The sequence below is a fragment of the Anser anser genome, assembly GCF_964211835.1.
Source record: "Anser anser genome assembly, chromosome: 5".
NCBI classification, from domain to species: domain Eukaryota; kingdom Metazoa; phylum Chordata; class Aves; order Anseriformes; family Anatidae; genus Anser; species Anser anser.
Window position 1 is genome coordinate 2,734,231 of NC_139725.1, and position 22,135 is coordinate 2,756,365.

Consider the following 22,135-nt stretch of genomic DNA (forward strand, 5'->3'; position numbering starts at 1 on the left):
TAAGAGATGACACATTATTAGCATGAGGTTTTCTCATGATCATGTTAAGGCTGAAGAGTATTTTATGCATATACTTGTAAGAGGCTCTCTTGCTTCATTTTAAAATCACTTTTAAAAATAGTTATCTGTTTTACCACATCTTTTGATTTATGAGAACAGTGTTGACAACATAATGTTGGAATTCTTGCTCTTAAGAATACAAAAATCCAGTGGGCTATAGGTTGATCTAGCTATCTAAGGAGAGGGACAGAACAGGAAAGCTCTAAATAAATTCTTAAAACTGTGTTTTGTTTTGTTTTTCAGGTAGATAGTCACCCATTGTTTAAAAAAAAATATATAAATTACCTGTGGAGTCATAACACATGCTACCAAAAACATAAGAGTAAATTAAGGTATATGCAAAAGGAAAAACAATGTTACTGTACTAAAAAAAAAGGACATGAGGTGGCATCAGGTAGTAAGACCTGACATAGAAGAAAGAATTACATTTTCTTCAAAGACATCTCTAGACTTCTGATCTAAGTGTTTAAAGACAGGCTAGTAAAATGGTAAATAACTGTTACTTCTGAGAGTGACTTAATCTTAGGCTTTGTTTGAGGAAATCCAGGAACTTTTCAAATAGCACTCCTGTTTTATGAAATTTCCATCTGCAAGCATAGTTTGGTTTTATTCATGGTGAAACTTATGTCCTTTTCACTCTTTGAAAACCTGAGCAGTAAATCGGAATTTGCTGCATGTTTAGCAAACAATAGGTATTTGTATGAGTTGTCTTATGACTTACTGCTTATAAGACTTTTAAAACACAATCTGCTCTCAAATTGTGCCACAAATGTTGGTTAGAGTACTGAGCCCCAAGGGCTTTCATGCAGTAAGTTTCCAATGGTTTTGATATGCAGTGTCATATTTTCCTCCTTTGGCTCTGGTGCTTTTATTTCTCCTGCTGCTTCACAGCAGTAGGAGTCTGATTCCCAGCTGTTCTGGAAACATCCTGAATGTTTTGTTTTGTCTTGTTTGTCTGTGGGGGCAAGTAAGTGTCTAAAAGTTTGCTCACATTAAAATGTACATATGGAATATAGTTTAGCTTTTCAAAAAATGATGGAAATAACACAAGAAACAATAGTTGTGAGGGAGTCCTAAAACATGGCGCTTTATTTAATGGCATGAGAAGTACCCACTTTCAGCAGCAACAACACCAAAAATCTCACTTTGTCTTCTCTCGTCTGCCTGAATCAGTTGGGGCATGAAAGATAGCATCATTATTGCTTCCTAAACTGTAACGTTCATCCAACTCAATTCATTTTAACCTGACTAGTTTCTTTGCTGTTTACTTTGCCTGTTTCTTAATGATGTTTTCCCAGCTAGAACATTACACTAGTCTCTTATTTGTTTCAGTGGACTTAGAACACGACTTCCCAAGAGACTGCTTTTCCTTTTTTTTTCCCCTTCATTTAAGGAAAGGCAACTCCTGAATCCCGTTCCTAAAATGGATGAAACTGATAGCTTTTTCTAACTCTGGCCAGTGTATATTCACATTATACTTTTTCTGTGAGATGAGTGAGGAAACTTCAGCCTGTTAAATCATTACATATGTTCTGTTGAATTCCACTTAATTTGCATGTGTACACATGGTCTGTGGTAAGAATATAGTAGGAGAGCTTAAGACTTCCTAAGCAGTATTTTTTGCATGTCATTAATTGATTATTTTTCTTCCAATCCAACATGCAATTACAATTGGAAGGAGACATTGTCATAAATGACAGGAATCTTTATAGATTATTTTTATGTGAAATTTGAATCACTAAGGATATGTGCATATGATTTCTACACACATCTCATTGACCCCTCAGGTGGTTTAGGCAACTATTTACCAAGCCACTTGAGTAAACACCTTGAGTTTGTTACCTCTTCTATTTCACGGTGATCTTTTTTTCTCCCTGGAAGTACTGGCAGGCTTTGTGTTTATAGTTTATATAAAAAAAATAAAACAAGTGTGGGAGGGATAGTTCCACCATATCGTGATAGTATGAATTATAATTGGGATAGTTTGTTGTTATAGTCACTTTACTTGGTTTCAGCCGAATGTCAAATATGAATCTTAGAGGAATTTTCTCCAGAGTGTATGGATAAAAACTTGTTGCCCAGTTATACTTAGTTTCTTGCTTTGTCAGGGGAAGAGGCTGCTGGTTTTATTTATTTATTTATTTTTTCGTGGTGGTGGTGGCTTTTGGTGCTTTGGTTAGTACTTTGTGTTTTAATTGTGTTTATATTTCCTTTTTTATTACAGAGCACAAAAGAATCTTTTTTATTCTATATTTGATTGAATTCCAATGAAATTCAAACTAGTAAAATTCTACTAAAGCTTCTGTAGAAGTCCAGTGTAGTCTTAGGCTCTATATAGCTGTATTTATATCCATATCTAGCTAACATATCCTTCCTTATCCAAGGAAGAAAATGGAGTTACGTAGAACATTATGCAGAGCTATAGTGTTTTCTGATTTCTAGAACTGGTCAAAATGCATGACATTTGTACACGCTCATTTAAGATTTCAGTTGTTTTAAACTTGCAATCCAATCATATGAAATTTGACACTTTACATCTTTATATGTTTAACTGCCTGACATAAAATATTTGTACATATTCTCTACTACAGCTTCTCTGCACATCCCTGTCCAATGGACTTAATTGCTGCCAATACATACTGTTTTCTTTCTTGTCTGCTTTTTACTGAAATTTTTAGGGTTTTATTTCAGTTGAATATAAGCTATCAACTATTCAGTCAAGTAAAAAACTATTTTTGAGAAGATAAATCTGAGTTAAAGGATTTTTAATGATAAAATTGCCGAAGTAGAAATACATACATTTAAAGAACTTTGGAAAAACGTGTTTTCCAGACACAGCATACCACTTTTCTTCTACAAACAATGTAGGACAGTGATTGCTATGTAAACAAAAATACCAATGCCCATTTTGACTTAATCAGACTTTGAGAAGTTGATAAGAAAATACTTGAATATTGGGACTAGTAAACATTCAAGACAATAAAATCTGCAAGGAATCAAGTGAGGCAAAAAAATTTAAATGTAGAAAACATCTACCTTAGAATAAAAGTTGAAAAATCATTGTGGGTTGTTTTTGTTTCTGTTTTTTAAGGGACTGGAACCATAGAAGAGCAAGGTAAAATGAAACCAGTTGGCATTAAGGCCAAGTGAGCAGGGACATAGAAGCTCACACAATAAAAGATAACAGTTCTCATACCCCTAGTTTGCAGTAGAATATAGTGGAGTTAGGCCTGACCGCAGGCTTCTTCATCTTTGTTCCATTTTCATCACTGAGGTGGGATAGAAAACAAGTTTCAGTAAGTTGAGGTAGAACTCCCCCAGCATGGGAGAGTGAGTTTCCCTTGAGTGTCTTGATTGTTAAATGGGTAGTCAAAATACTAGTATACCACCTGAATTATTGCAAGATGATGTATTTTTGGTCAAAAATAAAACCCTTTAATGAGAAGGTACAAATGTCGGCAAAGATTTTAAAGGGAAGATTTCTCAGCTACAAAATGTAACTTCTCCTTGGGGAAAAAGAGGAGAGACATATACTGCAGGGTAGGGGGTAAGTGGTCTTGTTGCTGTGATCTGAAACCATGTACATAAGCACCAGGCTAACCCTGTGCTGATCTTTCAGTGGGGCTTTCCCTATCATCCTTCTGTGAGAAACAAGAGATTTTTTTGTATTCCCTATTTTTATAGGGAAGCAAATGGTTATCAGGAAGTGTTAGTCAACTGTGCATTTTTCCAAAGGGGATTTAAATGCTAGAGTAAACAAATACTACTTTGAACCTTAGCACTTCGATACACCTGTTCAGAATGCTTTTTGTTGCTGTTCTCTGAACCAAACTTTGCCTTGCAGAAGCTGGTAGTTCATGGCTATAAAAAGTAGCAGGCCCTATGGTCTAAAAGGCAGACAGGCAAAACGTGTTGAACATCCTTTTCTTCACCAAAGCCCTGTTCTGCTGGGGAAAAAAACTTTCGTGCCTAATAATACCTTTATTTTAGTTGTCTTGTTTTTAAAAATAATTTAGTTTTGTCAAAACTTTAACTGCTTGGTTTTCAAAATGTACTAAGATTTCAAATGAATGGGTTGTTAACTTTCAAGGAACATTTAAGGGAAAAAAAGTCTGCAGGTTATATTTCCCTTTGTAATTTAGCGCTATTTCTCCTGGCTTTTTTTTTCCTCAGAAAGAAATTAGGGTTTACATTTGAGTCAAGTAAACAAAGGGTTTGTGGTCTGGATTTATCCTTTTTCTAATTTGTGGTGTCCTATCTGTCCTCACCAACATGTCTGAAAATATTAAAGGATATCCTTTCCTTTCTGGCTAGTACAATTCATTGTTTCAATTTAATTTTACAGATATTTTAAAATAAGTGCCTTTTGTCTGGGGTATTTTGCACTTGTAACTGAGTGTAAAAAGTCTTTTATATACACTTTTAAAAACTTAGTCATCCATATAAATTGAAATACACAAGTTGAGGTCTGTAACTGCATGAATGTATGCCGCATTGCTTGCATATTTTAATGATGTGAGTAAAAAAAAAATACCAAGACATTGGCATTATACTCTTAAAGCAATTTTAAGAATACTGCAATGCATGAACTTTCAGTTTGCAGCATAACAAGTATCTGGCATTACCCATTCTGGTATGGAAGAGTACTATGTATGTTCTGAGGATGCAGACAAGGATGAGTCTTATTTTGAGTATTTATATCGAGGAATCACTAAGAAAAAATATTTTTCTTGATGTTCTGAGCAAGTTCCTTTATCCCATACAGTTAGGATACCTTGAAGCATTAGTAAAACTCTTTAAAAGAAACACGTTTCAATAGACAAAGAAGGATGAAAACTGGCAAGTATGTTACACCTGAGGAACTAAGAGGGTTTTGCGTTTTTTTTTCTGTCTATTCCTTCAATAGACAATTGAAGGGGGAAAATATGTCAAATAACTGAAGTTTTATGTACATTTGCATAGCTTGAGGCAACAGCTTGGAGAGGGGTGAATTGTATTTAAATCTCAGGCTGCCTGGAATGCTATAATTCTATAGCTACATAACTTGTCTTCCTCAGTGTCACACAACTGAGCACTTTTGCTGTGGATTTGGATACTTTACAGCTGATACCCATCTTTGTTTTATTTTTCTGCATGCAGCTGCCTTTTCTCCAGCTCTTTCCCCAAAGGACATGTAATTGAATCACCTTGTACAGTAGCCAGACTTCAGAGGGAAGGGAAAACAGAAATGCTTTGCAGCTCTCAGCCAGGGAGGAGGGGGATTCATAAACTTAGACTGAAAAGCTGGTTTTGAGAATAATGCAGGCACCCAGGATAAGTATGTGACTTGTTTTTGTTTGTTTGTTTTCTTCTGTTTTTAGTTTTTTGAAAATAGGACCTAAAACACTTTGCAAAGCCATGTGACTAACTCAAGAGAAATGGTGGGAGCATTTCCACGGAAAAGGAATGCTGATAATCATTTTAGCCTAACTGAAGAAATCCTCTGCAAATACAACTATTTCTGTCAGTCAAGAGAGGATAATGATGAAGCAATAATGAACAGATTGCTTTTGTCCCTTGGTAAAAACTATGCAGCTTGTTCTAGGGAAAGCATTCTGTCCAAGTTGGTGCTATCATCATCCACATCAGCGTGCGGCAGACTGGAGTATGTTTTTGTCCATGCCGCGTTTGCCTTTCTTAGAGTATAGAGGACTGTTTGGGGGATTTGAGCACGTGCTTGTATTTAAAACTCTTCAGAGTGGAAGAGGAGAACTTTAGATACCAAGTTGCTGCCAGTTGTTATCAATCATCTAGTAAAAGCCAGATATTCTTCACAACATATGTGGGGTGGCAGGTAGAAAATGGACTGACTTTTCACCTGTCCTGTTTTGTTGCTTCTGCATCATCAAAATAGTGAACCTGTTTCTGCTCTGCTTCAACTTCATTGGAGGGAGAAGGTGATATGAGCTCAAAAATCTAGGAACTGTCGGGGTACTGCTATGCCTAGTAACGTTGGTACCTTTTGCTTTAAAATGTGTGTAGCAGTGTGGTGCTAACAGAATCCCAGATACAATACAGAATACAGAACCCCAGATACAAGTCTTTAATTGATGTATGTGAATATACTTCTTGGCACAGTTAAGTGTGTGTGTATATATGTATATATGACAAGTAAATTTTTCTTAATGCAATGATGGTCTAAGAATATAAAGTGGCTGGACTGAAGACTAATTAATACATTTAACATTCAGTTAAACTCTCAGTTCCAGCATCATCATAGCTCTTCAAAGTTACTGGCTTCTTACGTATACGCTGCTATTTATATTTTCTCTTTTTCCAAGTGGTTAACTGCAAATAGTGTTGGTGGTGTTTTAGTTTTGTTTTGGATTTTTTTTTCTGTTATGGGATACTACTTGAAAGGAAGGTCTGAGACAGTTGTGGGTGGAGACTGTTATAAATAAAGCAAATGCTATCTCAAAATATAAAACGATGAAAAGTTTTTTTTGGTGCTTAAAGTGCAACACTGAAGGTTTCATTACCTTATTGCAGCATGGCACGATGTAACTGGTTATGCGTTTCTAACTAAAAGAATGTCAGTATCTTGTTTTGTGAAAGTTCAGTGTGTATTGTAAGATGATAAAGATTTTAAAGTATAGCTTTTGGGTATCTGCTCATCAGATTTATTGATTTTCTGCACACAGAACTGCTGTTAAAGGCTTATGCTATACAGGATTATCAAAAATGTTTGTATGTTTTAGAAAAATAGAAAATCTGGCTAATAACTAAAAAGAAAAATTGGTCTTGCTGGTGTTTCTGAATAAAAAACATGAATTTTTTTTCACATTCACTTCAAAGAGATGCCTAGGAAGGGAACGTACAGAAAAATGGGTCATCTGGTTGTCTAATAAGAAACACCGATCAGGAAATTCCTCTCAGACTTGTCTACAGAAAGAAATGTAGAGAGGAATTACTAGGTTTTAGGAGATAGGAGGTGATAAAGATGTGGGCTAGATCACAGGGAGGAAGGATGAAAAGGGAGGTGGAAAGGAGCAGGCAGACAGAAGAAATTCTAGTCTTGTATTGGTACTAGTATGTCTTTGCAGCTAATCATGAAACAGTGATGTAGGCTGTTCTGGAGGCATGACAGAATGCAAGGTGCTTTAAGGGTGATCTGGCAAAACTTCTCACTGGAAGTGCAACCCTTTAAATATTGGCAAGGAATAAAGCACCACTCCTGTGCTCAACAGCTACTATTGTGCAAAGCTAGGAAAAAGTAAAATAAATTACTCCGTTAATCCCAGCTTTCTCCTTATTATGCTGCTCTCTGGGAGGCAGGCAGATGTTTAGCTATATACATATACAATATAAATAAGAGGCCAGTGAACCAGGAATGACTGGCTTTGTTTCAGATGCTTTAGATCTTCTCAAGTGACAGAAAGAATCATAGGATAAAATAATGGCTCTAAAAGAAGCTGTACAGTTCGCTCAGTCAAAAAAGTTTGTGCACAGTTGCTAGATGCTGAATGAGACAAGTCGCATTGAAGTTAATGGTATATGTTGATACTGAATATGCATAATCAATGTTCCATTCTGAAAAACTTAACTGCTGAATTATTAGCATATGCTTAGTATAAATCTGTTATTTGAGAGTAAAATAAATGAAAATTGGATAACGCTAAGGGAACAAGCAAAAGTCATGGTTGCATCCATAGGTTGAATCCTTTCCCTGTCAAACATCAAGAACTGCTGAATTTTTTTTCCAAAATGTTTTATATATATTTTCAGTGCATAAAATGTTACCTTTATTTTTGGATACAAGAACCATGCTTACCTAAAAACAGTGTTTTCAGGCAGATCATTTTAACTCAAGTGATTACAATTTTCTCAAAATTTAAGTAACTCAAACTGCAAAACTGGTCTGTCAATGGAAAGTGACAAACATTACTACTGATGCTTTTTTTATTGTTTTCTTTTTTCTTTTGTTTTTCTGTGTTGTGTGTTTTTTTTTGTTGTTGTTGTTCTTACTCTCGTGTGTTGAATTGCATTACATTAGATTTCTCTCTTAAGGAAGAGTACAAAAGCATGAAACATCCAATGAGCCATGCAACAGCCTGGTAGCAGCAGTCCATACAGTCAACAAAAAAAAAGTGAGTTAACAAGACTTTTCTCCAGAATTCTACCTGGAGAGCTGGAATAAGTTTTCTATCCTCATTTTTCTTTATGGGCTGCTTGAAAATTCTAGAATAAATGATGAACAGTAAAATTCCTCTGTTGGTAACAAGTACTAACCAAAATTGGTCTCTGGTAAGAGAAACCCTCCTCTGGCAGGGTTTTAGTTGTTTTACTTTCTGCTATAGGAATGTACTGTGTTCCTGATAAAAGCTTCCAATACTACTTCATAATCATGTTTATTTTTTCACTATGTGGTAAATGTACTTTTCAAGTTGTCTTAAATCCTGGGGCCGTTAATTGCATTGGTAAACATGCTGGATCAATATGTGTAGGATATATGCTGATATTAAGTTTCACGTGTGATTAAGAATTATTATTTAGGATTAATTTAACTCAGGAATGTCAGTTCAAAGTCTAAGTATGTCTGTCTTGCATTCTTTTCCTAAGCAAAAACAAAGTCATGGTTTTCTTTCTATGGATTAAAGGATCTTCTTGCAAAATTTTAATTTCCTTTTACTTGGATTAAAATATGATATGAAGTCCAAACCTCTTCCTGAATTCAGTATTCATACTGTAGTATAACTCTACTATTTTGGCCTAGATTGGTGTCTAGTATTAATCCCGTTCATGTGTTCTTTAGAGGTCAGCAGTATGCTATTGTGTGTACACACATCTGTGTGGAAAGAGAAGCCTGTCTTCCTGTGGAATTTTCTCCCTTCTAATATTTCCCTTCTGCCAAACTCCTTGCAGGCAAGGTAAGATGAAGCTTAATATTCAGCTTGGAGTGAAGATTAACCTCTTCAGCTTTTCTGTAGCAATCTCCAGAAAAGTCATTGTAAAACGTTATCCTGATTCATCTTTTTTTTGTCCCCCCTCTTGGACTCCTGCTATTATAGGAACTTCACTTTTACGACTTTTAAAAAGAAAAAAGGGGGAAAAATACTTGAATATGGTAAACAAATATCCAGTGGTTTCTGTAAGTACTTTGTGTAACTTTTGTCCAGAAAGACTTGGCTAATTAAACTGTGTTTGACAGTTTGGATCATTTTATTGATTATCTAGCAAGGGATGCCAGTAAACAGATTGACATTTTGTTTCTTGGACTCTGTCTCATGTAGAGATGATTAGCTGACTATTTTGAGACTGAGGAAAAAAGGTTAGTTTTATAAATAAAGACTCTTTATGGCGTAATTGGTAGGATTTTGGAAGTGCTTGAGCACTTCTTTCTGAAACATCTTTCCACATAACAGGGACTAGTTCATAGAACTATCTATATGACCTCAAAGCAAACTACCAATTTACATTGGTATCAGTATAAATGTTTTCTGTAAAATGACAGGGCTACAGCATATGTCTCCTTACTGTGTTCCTTTTTGTTGTTTTCTTCTGACATTGCATATTTTTTTAACCCTATATTTCTAATTCATGTAAAGCATTTCTGATATGGAAAGTGGGAAGCGAAAAAAAGAAGACATCTAGATAAGTTGCTGCACAAACATTGTTTAAAGGACCGTAAAGTTTTGTTATATTTTGCACAAATAATCTAGTATATTTACTCAGCTGACTGACAGTGAGTATTGACTAATACAATCCTGGGGATCCAGCATACGTTTTAGTTCAATTATTCTAGATTCCAGTTGGGATTTAGTATTCAGAAAAAGAGTTGAGTTCCAGATGTGGAAAGTTGCCCTGTATATTTTTTTTCTAATATATTTACTTACCAGACCTGGTAAGGCCTTACCAGACCTTACCTACTCTATTTGTAAGTGCAAATATCACTTCTACTGCAAATTTTTAGCTTGTCTGATTAACAATTTTTATATTTTAATCAAAAAACAAACAGTGTACTGCCATATCTTGCCACTTGTATTGTCAGATATAACATGGATCTTTTTTTGTCACATGGATGAAGATTATGTATGGGCAGAAAAGATAATAAGCAGTATTTTAATGTAATCTGTTTTAGAGTCCTGAAGTGTCAGCTCTTCAAGATAGTGTGGGAACTTTTATATAGCTATCTTCTAGGCATTTCTCTATACATATGATAGAGAAGAATTTCCAGTTTTGTTCTGAACCCATCAAAAGTTCAAATGAAAACACAAGCTTTTGAGTTAATTTTCATGTACTGACTGCCCAACTAAAGCCAAAACTAGAGAAAAATAGTTTAGCAAGATTACTTATCTGCTGTTGCCCAAACAAAATAGCTTGCACTTAAAAAATGGCTGTGCCCCAGAAAGAAAGATCCTCTCTGAATTATTTCAACATGACTGTGGTGTTCGTACTTGTGGTCATCTCTTCAAAGGCACAAGTAAAAAGTCTTAAATCTAGGAAGCCCAGCTCATGAACCTTTGTATTGAAACATACTCCATTGCTTCTTGATGTGGAAATCAAGGAAATGGGAAGTTAACTGGTGGAGGCACATGTATTCTGTTGCCAAGCCTTATTTATTCTCCAGATAGCTACATCGTGTGACTCTGAAGTAGTTCAGAATACTTATAAAAGAAAATTTGATGCTGTTCCTGGGGGATAAGTTACCATAATAATAGCAACATAAACATGTGAGTTCTGTGACAAAGGTATGTGTGAAGGCGAAACAGTTTGCCACTATTGTATGTGGCCAGCCATTTATATCAATGTTTTACAAGAAGGTGATATCACCAGGTTTTATATAAAAATAATTTATATATATATATATATATATATATAAAATTATATGGGATGTATTGTTTTATGTTCTTTATACATCTTTATCTAGTTAAAGTAATTGAGATTTTAGCTGCTAAGATTCCCTCATTCAAAAACTTGGATATTAGCTAGAAAGTTTCACTTGCTTTTGGCCATAGAGCTTTCAGATGTGTTTAACTGGGCAAAACACTTGCAAAATGAGCATGCTGTTAGATACAAGAATATATAAGCTGTTTCAGGAGCTGAAGATTGGAAGCATCATTTTCCTTTTGCCTATACTTCTGGGGTCCTTCTGTGTCCCTCATATACTGTCTGAACAGCAGAGGTCATGTTTGTGTGGTGCAAGTAGATGGGCCAAACAAAGGAACTGAGACTCATTTGCTCTAGGTTTCTCCCATAACAAGGGCATTAGTTTAAACTTTCTGTATAAGCTGCTTACTTAATGATTATTCTAGGAATCTGAAAATATTGACACCTCCCTTTATCAAAAAAACTTGCTTAAATTTGGCCAATGGTATTATAGGATGCTAGACAAATGAGCAAGCGATTTAACCAGTTTCCTTTCCTAGGGGAGAGTAGTATGGACAGGCAGTAAGCAACTTGTTCTTGCCCGAGCTGGGTTCAAAGCAATTCTTGGTATGAAAGGGATGCATGCAGACTGAAGAAATATACAACTTCTGTGCAGGCAAATGGAACACTTGACACTTGCGACCTAGAAACTGAGAAAATTAAACTGAAAAATTATGAATTACAGGTGCTAGCAAGAGACTTCTATAGTTGCAAATGATGTGTGTTGTTTCAAAGAGTTAGGTAGCAGGCTAACTGTACTGGGCAAGAGAATATTTGGAAACTCAAGTTTGTGGGTATTAAAACAGTGATCCAAGAAAATGAGTGATGTGTTAAAATGTCTATTGGTGGGCCAGTAAGTGGTACAAAGGACATCAAAACCTCATTTTTGAAATGTGTGTGTACTCTCATCATCTTGATTCAGGTTTAAATGACACTGTTACAAGTTTCTCAGAACTCTTTTCCAGTGTTGATTTTTAGGAACTAAGAATGTCTTAAGTGTAGAATATTAGACCTACTAATGCAAGCTCAATCCTGATATAACACAAATGAGGTTCCCAGCCTTTTATTTTCTTCTTAAAGGGACTGCAATATACTGCAGTCGGTTCATTTGGTTCATTTTCACCCCTTTCTTATACAAGTATTCTCATGTTTCCATCCATCATTCCTATATGGAGCATGCTTTAAGTCATATCATAAAATCCATACTTTCTTCTGTCTGATCTATTTCTGCCTTAATGGTTTTGATAACTTCTTTTTGATAATGGCTAATAACTTAGTAGCATCATTTGCTCTAAAGCAGCCTAATATGTCTCTTCTGTAACTCGCTATCTGCTCACTTCATATGTATTCACGTGCAATTTTGTGACATTTCCCACTAACAGCTCTTGTGTCCCTACTTGAACTGCAGAAGTTCTTTTGGACAGGATTTGGCTTGCTTAGATTTAAGAACTTAAAACCAAATAATTTGGAAGAAAAAAAAAAAGCTCCAGGGCTGCAGTAAGATCTATGTCAACTTGCATGTCATTTTCCTGCAGGTACCTGAATATACTGTAGTAAACACTTTTGTTCCCCTCTTTGTGCCCCATTTGCAGCTAGATTCTCTAGATTCTCTCATGGGATGCAAACAAACAACTTCTGTGAACTTCAGTGGGAATTATTCATTTTCTGTGAGTGCAGAGCGGAGCCCATGACTGGACTGAAGCCAACGTTCTTTAAAAGTTCACATGCCTTGTATTTGCTCTCTAATTTAGACCCTTTCTGACCAAAGGGGGGAAAAAACTGAAAAACAGTAGTAACAGTTTCAGGGAAAAAAAATTCCCTCAAAAATCTGAGGATTGACATACTGTGATGTAAATTGTATTCAATCTGTTCTTCCTACTTGCCCGCTTTCTTCAGAAATGAGTGAGTAGAGCCTTATATGCAGTCAACTTGAAGAATGCTAATGGGATGTCTACATCACATTGTACTTGGAGTACTTATGCCAGAATAGGAAAGCCTTTTATTCTGTAAGTCCCCCAGGCAAGAAAGAAGGCTTTCTGAAGAGTTACTTTAAATTTAAGCTCTCATTCTAATGTTAGACAGCCTGTTGGATCTCTGAGTTAAAAATTGCTTCAGCTTTACTTACTAGAGCCAGATGTAACATTGACCTTAAATGGTAAAAGCTCCCAAGAGTGAAAGAGAGGCTGGCCTGAGGGGAAAAAGAGGAATAACTGAAGTTTTAGGTAAGTAATCTCTATAACCGAGAATAAGCTCTCTTTCAGCCGTGAACAGAACAGAACCATATTTCTTCCTTAAAGGTACAGTACCTTGTTGTTATGATATCAAGTAGTTCATTTTACCTATCTTCTTCCCCCAACCCCCACCCCAGTCTCCATCCCCATGTCAAATTCTACCCCTTTTTCAAGTTTTAGCTGCTTAAGAAGTGGGTGAGATTAACAAAATGTAGTTCTTTTTATGTACTGTTTGGGAATACACATGAATGAAAAAGAAAAAGCTGTGTTAATTATACCTAGGTTTGATTAATCAAGGTACGTAGGCAGTAATTCAAGGCAACCTGGTAGACAGATACTGTTATCTGTATGGGGCTAATCGTTGGAGAGTATTAGCTAGCAGGAGTACATATTACAGGGAAACAGACACTGAACAGATTTCTTTTTTCTTTAATTGCATGGCTTTTCTTCCCACATGCTTGCTTTTAACAGTGCCGAAGTTGTTCATTTTGATGGATTACCTACTCGTGTCTGGAACCTGTCTTTTAAAAAGACGTTTCCTGAGCCATTCCTTTATACAGTATATATTTGGTTTTAATCCTATTAGAGGTAAATTAATACCGTGAAGTTGTCTAATTAGAATGCTGTATGAGGGGGAGAGGGTGGAAGAACAACAACAACAACAAAAAATCACCAACCTTTTAATATTAAAGTATGCTTACTTTAATATGAAAAATCATGATGTTTACAATTTCCAGTATTTCAGTCTTCGGCTTTGTCTGTGCTGTTTGGTAGCTATTCTGCAGAGAAGCGTTTTGTGTTTTCTTGGCAAATTCTAACTTTTGTTTTTCATCTAATATGTATGTTAGGATGTGGCATTTTTCAGACAGCAGTATGTAAACAATATGTAAGAATGAGGACATTACAAGGAAATGCTAGCTGAAATTGAAGACAGGTTTCTGTTACCAACATATTAGCAACAACTCATGTTAGTGAGTTGATTTTCAAATCACATATGGCACGGTCCCATCTGGTGAAAAATCCTCTGCAATCATCAGAAAATTTTACTCCTTGTGGAGTGATTAAGCAGTAAAATTAGTTTACGCAATGCAGAAATTGGGATAATTAGGAGTTCTGAGCAGAGAGAGTGTTTTCTGAAAGTACTAACTGCTACTGCATTTACACTTGATATGGCAAACGGTTGTCTCTAAGGAAAGTTCACTTAATCCACCTTCAAGAGAATGTGATGAATGCATCTTGTCTACAATGTTGCAAAGCTCATAATTAGTTTTTCTCTGGACTCTCATTAGTGGTAAACAATGTACTACTTTTGATCTCCTGGCTAATCTTCATGTTTTATATCACAATTATACCCTAAATCAACAATTATACAAAGCTTGGAGCTCTATAATCTAATGACAAATCCCATAGAAATCTGTTAGGCAATTAGAATTAACAGTGGAAATTAAGAAAGTCTGATATATTAAATGCTGAATACTGGGATTCCTAATTTTTTTAATATTCCTGTAGTTTTCAAGCCTACTAATGCCTTTATCCTGATTTGCTGGTCTTGCATGTATTACTTAACTGGTGATATTTTATACACCCTTTTAACTTGTGTGAGTATACTCCAGTTTCAGTGGTATTTAGAAGGCATTTAAGTCTTAATAAATAGTCATTTTCAACTTTGTATATGGACTAGAATAAGTAATGCATGTAACTCGTCCAATCATGAACTGTATATTTCTAAAACATGGTATTTCATAGTATTTCAGCAACTGTTGTTCTTCTCAGTATGTGCAATGCTTTTTTGTTAATTTAAAATGTATTACATAGTGCCCAAGTCTATCTTCTGTAGAGATGTCATGATGACGATGTGTAATTTGATACAAGAAGTACAGGTTGCTCATTTGTGCATAGTGAAAATTGTGTTCACATCAGTGTGCTGCTAAGGGACCTAGGGTTATCAGTGTACTTAATTTAAAGCCATTTGCTTTGCAGCCCTCTGGATTAAGCTGCAAGCTTAAGCTTGTTGTGGACAAAAAACTTCCATACTTCCCTAACTATAGTCCTATGTATCTAGGACAAAAGTAGAAAAAAAAAATTAATCAAAAGGAGGATGGAAGAAGCTGATGGTAAAGATAGTTCCAATCTGCTCCATGACAGCTTTTAGTGTTAGTTTGGTGACAAATCATTTTTCCAAATGCTGGATAAGGTAGAGTATTGCAGGTGAGATATAAGGAATTGACACTGAAAAGAGACAGCTGTGAAAGCTTTTCATGTCAGGAGTCATGCTTGTATGTTCCTTATACATCATGGAGTTCTCCTGCCTCATGTAGTCACTGTTCCTAGGGAATTGTACAAGTCCAGGCAAAGAAAGCATCAAGTGGCTTGTGAGTGGAATGGTTAAGAAAATACTTGCCATTTTTATATTTTTTTTTTTTTGTGGGCCATTTTAAAAATCTGGGACACAAGTGAGCAGAGAAAGATCTTTCTCCCAGCCTGACTTTCAGTCTTCCTGTAAACTAAACAGAAGAAATTGGGTGATGTGTTCTGCTCTTGTACTTCCTTTGAAAAGTGTGTCAAATAGATGTTTTGGATCTCAGTTTAGCTGTCAGAAAGGAAATGTAAGAGTGGGTGATGGATCTTTGTAAGCTTTTACACGAGTGACTCAAGACATGAATTATTGCTTATGGGCACGTGTAGTGGTTTGTGAAGGAGAACTAAAACTGCGACTATTGTGAAATGACTTTGAAATAATAACCGAGTCTCTTCTTGGAAAGTAGAGCCCAAGAATTCTGAAAACAAGAGAGGGATTTTATATTTAGAGCAAGTGGGCTAGTAGCCTTAGGTTTTGTTGGAGATCTTAGGCTGTAACAGCATCCCTAGGTTTAGTCCTTCTCAGTAGGTGGATGTGACAGGCTTTATCATTTTTCAGTGTGTTTTTATTAATTTTATGATCTGGAAATCATTTCAGAAATTCATTTTAAATAGGTAATACCAAATATGATAAGTATGTGAAAAATTTAAAAAACAAAACAAAAAAATAATAGCTGAAGTCAAGAATGCCTTACTATCTGCTATAACTTTTACAAGCCTTTAAATATAAAAAAAACGAAGTCATTAGCTATCACAAGTCAACAGGGACCTGCAATAGTGTAGGTATGATCACTTACGGGCTTGGACAAGTAAGGCTTGTATAAAAATATATATATGTACATATATATATTTTTTTTATTCTAACACAGATTGTTTGAGGTGGAGAAAATGAAAAAGAGGAAGGGAGGGAAACATGCAAACTTTACATATGCACTTGACATATGTTACCTATCAATATGAAATTTTCTTTCCTTAGCTACTGTTGAAGCATATTTGGTTGTGTCCTATCTTTACACAAATTAATACTTTAGAATCACTGTGTTCTCCCCTGATTTGTATGCAAATATATTTGTCATGATGATCGTCCAGAGCCACTATATACTGGGGTCTGCTGGGCTAGTTCTTGCAATTTCTGCAGACAGCAAAGCAACTGGAAAGTTAATATAACAAATAGTGGGGGTGAAAGTGATTTATGTAAGAGTTGCACAGATTCCATTACAAGTTGTAAGGCTTTGCATCCTGGAAATGGATTTATGGTGCAAACTCTGTGGTGGTGGGTGATGTATGGCAATTGCTTTGGGCTAGGGCCTTCCCTTCAGAGTAAAATTTTTAATGTTTGTTTAATTATGCAAAGTGTTTGATAATGCTGAAGCTGTACATAGGGAATATGGCTCTGAATCTTTGCTTTTAAAATCAGTTAAGTTTCCAGTGGCTGAGTGGTGTCAGGCTCTTGGTGAACACCACAAATGTAAAAGATGTGTTAATTAGTGGGAAATAAGTTAGAAATCAAGAGAAATTTGGGTAGGAGCAGTGTGTCTATTTTCACCCATGTTATTTTGGACTCTGAGGGATGCACCAATGAGGGACAGGATTTGTAGAATGACAGTTGTTTCTGAAGCTTTGGAAAAGAAAACCCCAAGATTTAATTTTTCAAATGTTCTTCTGGTTCCTCTGAAACTTCTCTGAAAAAGGCTTTTTCAGAAAGGTGTGTGTGTGTGCATGTGCACATATAGTAAGATATTAAGTAAGATACATAGATTAAAAATTCCTGTTAAAACTTCCAAAGTTGTGCTGAACTGTGGCCTAGCTGCTGAACACAAATCAAAAAAAGAAGTGTAACTGTAAGGCAAAGGACAGCTTGTGGAGAGGAAGGGAAATATTTTAACAATGTATAAAAATACACACATGCTTCCCAATTACAATCACTGAATTTCCTGTATTTTTCTTTCTACATAGTGAATGAATGTGGGTGACCTCTGGGCTCATGAAAATGGCTCAATATAATTAGAGGCCTAGTTGCAGTGGAGGGTGGAGCTTGCCCCAGGAGGAGGTGCAAAGTCAATGCCCTGTACAGCATCTCAGACTGGCAAATCTTGTGAGCAAATCTAAATATTTTTATTGCCCTATGCAAGTATAGTTGTGCCTATCATCTTAACTTCCCCAAGGGTTGTTGCAGTTAAATTTATTGTTCCTGTTCTTTGACAGGTATAATTATCAGGATTGCTCAAAAAGCTGTTTTAGTAAGTACAGTAGTTAGTGGAGCAGACTGTAGAAAAACAAGTAAATATATCAAAATTCCCAAGTATTTTAGATACTTTAAAGCAAGCTTAGAAGACTTGAAAACTGCTCTGTTTACTCACTGAATTAATTGAAAAAAATATTTGTAGGTCAGAGGAAGAATTTGTGGGATACATTCTCAAGTCTCAGCATGTAAAACTCAATTTTATCTACGTGCTGAGCTTCTGGGGCCTGATGGAAGTCTCTCTTGCATAAAACACAGTATTAAACTATCTGTTCCAAAACGCATATATTGTGTGCTAAAGGAATAGACTCACTGGAGTATGAACAACTTTGTACCCTTCTAAGAAGCTTTTCACATTTCCTGTTGTTTTTTTTCTTTGACATTTCCTGTTTAACAGATTTAAAATGTTTTTGTTGGTAAAATGGCAAACATCAACCATCCCACTCTATACAAAGTTGACATATAACCATAACAGAAAGGTGAATAATAACTAAAGATTCTTCAGGATATCTGTACAGTTGCGGCTTGGTATTTCGATGTCTAGGAAGGTGTTTGGAAATTACATTCAATTAACACAAGTGTCCTTTTTCACTAATCACTTGTAAAAATGCTGAAGTGATGAAGCCCTCTCCCCTCCCCAGCACTATACCAGAGAAAAGTAGGCTTTATTACGGGAATGATGAATAGTACTTCTTAAACCACATGGCAGATCAGACTCAGTTTTTGAAAATCACTCTTTCTGCATTTGGAATGTTCAGAGCTTTGCCTGTGTACATGAACTAAAAGTCTGTCTCAGTGCATTTTGATCCCTCCTCAGAATCTGCTGCCACCTAATATGAAGACTTCTGTTTTTTTTTTTTTTTTTTTTTTCCTGTTACTTAGCAGGTAAAGATCAGACTTTAAGAAATGTTCTTCCCTTCAGAGTAGGATCTGGGAAGTTTCTTTTTCATCTTTATAAAAAAAAAAAAAAGGGGGGGCACAAATTGACATAAGATTTTCATCTAACCTTGATTTTAGATGATAGTTACAGTAATATGCTTTCTCAGGACAAAATCTATTGAACTCACAATGTGCCTTATGCTTATCTCTCTGATTTGGAGGTTAAAGTAATGCATGAAGTTAGGTTTTTCCCCCTTTCTTGAAGTGGATACTGTACAATCATCTTGTATACTTATCTTCTGAGCATCTGCTCAGAAAATAAAACAACGTGCCGCTTTGACATCCAAGAAAGTGCTATAAAAAGTCTGTTGCTATGTTTAAATGCCTACACTCAGTTGCTATAGCAATAAAGATCTCAAAAATGATGTACGAATTGCCACAGTTCATTACCAGCCCTTTCTGGGACAGGGAGATTGTTGGACTGAGAGGATGACAAAGATCCTCATATTAGAGGAGAAAGTTGCCATGTAGTTCCAGGTGCCTTGTGCTGTCATGTGCACAAAATGTGGCCTAAGTGTACAAATCCCAATGTGGCTGTGTCAAAAGGGACAGTTGTAACCCTACTCGATTCAATTGCCTCTTCATTGCTTGTGTGACAGAGCTCAATATTTTGAGCAATTTCCCATTTTGGTGCAACATAAGTTGCTGAAAATGTGGAAAAACAAGCATCATGATACCTGCCATTCCCTGGGTCAGCCTTGGTTGAAACTGCTCACCAGCTTCAGTTACTGCAGGAATAGATGGGCTTGAACATACAACAGTCTGGCTACACAAGCTTCTTTCCAAGAAAAAAATAAAAGTAAAAAAACCTTGTGCCTATGGGCTAGGGATGCATTTCTTGTTAGGTATTGGCCACTAGCCTTCTTTAATTGTTAGCTATGCATGTATTCTTTCCCAAATCTATTTTTGGCTTTGTTTTCCGTGGAATAAAGATTGTGCTATTTTTCTGGTTGTCAGCCAGCTATCCTTCCCCCTTCTTCCCTGCCCTCCCTCCTTTCCCTCCCACTAGCCTTTGAACTCATCTAATATGTTGAGTTTGGCCAGAGAGGATCTCAAAAGTATTAAGTTCCGATAGATTTAGTGAAAAGAGCTGGTGTGGCAAGAGGAGAAACCCAGCTTCGTGCTGCTGAAGGCAAAAGGCTGCACTGTGAGCTGAAATGATCACTGATTCTGTTTGACTGGCTGTTTGCAAACCTGGCATGTGTGAAGCTCAAAACAAGGCACAGCAAGTGCTGTCTTTTGCCCCTTCAGACTGGCAGGAGACTAGGAGACAAGTGGAATTGTTTTGGTGGGTGAGAGAAGATACAGGTTTTGTTATTTTAATGATTTTGTTCTTTGTGTATCTTAGTTCAGCTACTTGAGAAAAAGCTCTTTTCCTATTTTCCTAATGTGGAGAGAGAGAGGTTACAAACAGTCTGTTTGTGCACTGATAACTTCAGTTTGGAAGACTTTCACAAACTTTTATGAAACACAGATCATGAAAGCTACACACTGATAACTCTTCTGTGATTTCATACTGAGTTCTAATAGTTGGTGGCAGTCTTTGTCTGTCTTCTTTCCAAAGCAGTGCAGAGCACTGTTAGACTGTGGAGCAGACCATTTTCTGTTTTGCAGATTTTTCCATCAAGGCTGCAGTACCTAAAGGGGAAAGAGCTTAGGTTTCTGTAGTCATTGGGAACAGGCTGTAGACTCTACTTGGTCTGTTCTTCAGTCAGACTCATGGGAATGTTGTTAATGGACAGGTTCTTCCCATGGCAAATAAATGTCAGTTGTCCGGGAAGAGGCCCCTGTTTTAATCAGTCTTTCCTTATGTAACAGATGTTTTGAAGCTCAGCCAGGGACAATAAAGTATTATCCAGAGAGAGCAGCCCTGATCCTCTTTCTGGCTATTTGAAGAGGGCAGCTGGTGGTCAAGAATCTGTTCCCTGAAAATTTCCATGCATCTGAAGTGGTTTCTCCACTAATTATGCCCCTAAATGTTCATGCATATTGAAGGTCAGTGTGCAAACTCCAAGGCTGAGGAGATTCTGAGTTCCACGTCACAGACACTGCTCACTCACACCTGCTCCCTTAGGTATCCTTTTACGAGCTAACTTCCATTCCTGAACCTCCAATGATAAATTCCCACTGAGTTCAGTTCTCCTATGTTTGATGGTTACAGACAAACATAACTTTTGATTGCTATCCCGTCATAGCTTTAGCTTTTCCTTTATAATATGCAGCCTATTTTCCTTTATAATCTGAGGATTGCTCAGTATGCAAATATTGTTTAATAGGTCAGATCACATGTACTTCATTCTCTTTGCTTCTGCTTTCATGGGTTTAAAGTTACATTGGGAAAATCTTGGCATCAAACAGATGCTTACAAAACTGAAGGGAGATGTTGATCCTGTTCAAAAATAAAGAAAGAAAAAATCATCTCCCCCCTCTGGCTTTCTTCAGCTCACTTTACGAGCTGAAGGCCCCTTCTGTTGAAATAAACTCATGTAAAAATGTCAGAACAAGTTCTCATTTGTTCTTAAGTAAACAGTTGAGATACTTTCTGTTAGTAACTGATAAGTTATTCCATGATTATTTCAAAGAAATTAACCTGTGTTAGCATCCTGTTTTCTTCCTTTGCTTTATCTGTTTGTGAGGAGTTATTTGTATTGCTAAGAAACAAACAAAACCTTTTTGTCTAGATAATGTTAAATTTGTTTCTTTTTCTGCTTAAAACAGGAAGCTTTGGCCTACAGCATTCCAACAGTTACCCTGTTGAATTTTCACTGTCCTTTCTTTACCTGTGCACCTTCTCTAGGGCACTGTGCTGACCGTGACAGTTTCTGACCTTGAAATCCACTTATAGGTAATACCTGGCTTTCTGGTTGCATTATTTGTAACTTGAAACAGTTGTACTAATTTCTCATTTGGGGTCTCATTCAGTGAAGTTGATTGGAGTCTTGTGCATATAAGAGATGCATAGGTCAGCTACTTGTTATTCTGCTAACTTTAAAAAATATTTCACAGCCATTTTTGATTGATTAACATGTATGTGAGCATTCACTAGTTTTTAAAGTGAGTGCTGCTCAATAGATCAATTTTAATTAAATTGCTCATCAAAATAAATAGTATAAATTAGAAGATATGGAACACCAAGAAAATATCTGCATAACAACAGTTTCTGTGTATATATACTTCTATTGAGACAGATGGTAGCTTACTGTCTGTGACAATGTTAATACTTTTTAGTCCAGGTTAGACATCGAAGTTAATGAACTAGAAAACAAACAAAAAAAAATTGTTGAATTGCTTAACTAGCAATCAAAAGCTATGTTTTTGTCTGTAACCACCAAACGTAGGAGCGCTGAACTCAGTGGGAATTCATTGCTGGATGTTCAGGAATGGAAGTTAGCTCATAAAA

The 22,135-nt window shown here is 36.2% G+C and overlaps 1 protein-coding gene across 9 annotated transcripts in view; it reads left to right on the forward strand.

Moving 5' to 3' along the window:
- The window catches only part of IRAG1 (inositol 1,4,5-triphosphate receptor associated 1), a 107,798-nt gene that overhangs the window by 28,472 nt on the left and 57,191 nt on the right, over positions 1-22,135 (forward strand). For 3 of the 9 annotated variants that reach the window (XM_083839949.1, XM_083839978.1, XM_083839976.1), the window contains exon 1: positions 13,190-13,262. The exons of 4 other annotated variants lie outside the window; for them this stretch is intronic. The gene's annotated coding sequence lies outside the window, so the exon portion shown is untranslated. 2 more of the 9 variants (XM_083839979.1, XM_083839977.1) reach the window with 1 other exon arrangement.